The 1,200-nt window shown below is 36.2% G+C and overlaps 1 protein-coding gene across 4 annotated transcripts in view; it reads left to right on the forward strand.

Annotated features, from left to right (window-relative positions):
* Positions 1–1,200, forward strand: part of frmpd4 (FERM and PDZ domain containing 4) — a 40,203-nt gene that overhangs the window by 23,927 nt on the left and 15,076 nt on the right. The window lies entirely within an intron of this gene.

Raw genomic sequence — 1,200 nt, forward strand, 5'->3', positions numbered from 1 at the left:
CTTTAGAGAACACTGCAAAACATTTATGCTTCCTTTTTTTATCAGACTAAAATAAAAAAAGCCGAAGCAACCGTTGGGTCAACTGTTTAATCTAAGTTCAAAGCTTGAGATGGCAGAGTATTGATCTCCTACAATTATGTCCATTTATTTCACTTTAAATTTAAGATACTTACTAAATTTCAATTTTATTTGAAACAAAGTGGCACAGAAAAAATGTAATCATTAACTGTGTTCCATTCGAACAAATGAACTTGTGTAGCTCCTCTTAGCAGGATTTTGGAGCAGAAGGAACATGATATTGCTTTTAGTAATAGGTTTATACTCCACTCCTCTACTTATGCCGCGCTGCCAAAATACGCTGCAAGGAAAAACACTTGCTCTTTGTTCAGTGAGAATCAGGCCAACCTTGTTCATCTTGTTCTCAGAAAAAGCTTTCTGCGTGGATTTTGGATTTTATATTTAGTGTCAGGGAGCTATGCTAGCGGCTAATGGGTATGATTAGAGAGCATTAGATGCATGACTGTCTGCACAATGGGAATCTAGCCATGTTTAGCAGGTGGCCGTGAAGGGGAGGGAACAGCTCTCCTCCTGAATGCACAGGTCCATATGTTTTTGATTTTAGCACAAGCTGCTGACTTCATCACTTTGAGCAAAGACTGACAAATACGTGGACTGCATCTTAAAGCAACTTTTCAAAATCAGAAGGGTTACAAACAGTAATTGCTGCTTATGATAAATGGAATGTTTGCAGATTGGTTACTCAGTGGAAGACAGTTTTCTTGATTTATTTTAAGGCAAAATGTGTCACTCCAGGATCAAAGAATGATTTGTGATTCATGCACTTCATGGAAATTATATATTTTAAAAAGACCAACTTTTTTTAAAGGCATTACTATTTTAAAATTCACATGGCAATCTTTAGTTTTTCATGTTACAACTCCCTAAACCTTTTGTTGGAGACAGGAGACCTGGYTCCCTGCTTTAAACACCATACAAAGTGCAATACTGTATTTCAAAAATAGCTTATAATTTGGTCATTTTATCATTCTTAGTACGTTTCAGGAAAATATGAGCAAGGCTGGGATCGAAAACTGAATGTCTTCTATTTTTAAGATCTTAAGCAATCAAAAAGAAAAAATATTGTATAGGTCTTCTGGACGGGTTCTTCTCTAATGAAACGTTTCGTCTCTCCTCCAAGAG

The sequence above is a fragment of the Austrofundulus limnaeus genome, unplaced genomic scaffold, assembly GCF_001266775.1.
Source record: "Austrofundulus limnaeus strain Quisiro unplaced genomic scaffold, Austrofundulus_limnaeus-1.0 Scaffold199, whole genome shotgun sequence".
NCBI classification, from domain to species: domain Eukaryota; kingdom Metazoa; phylum Chordata; class Actinopteri; order Cyprinodontiformes; family Rivulidae; genus Austrofundulus; species Austrofundulus limnaeus.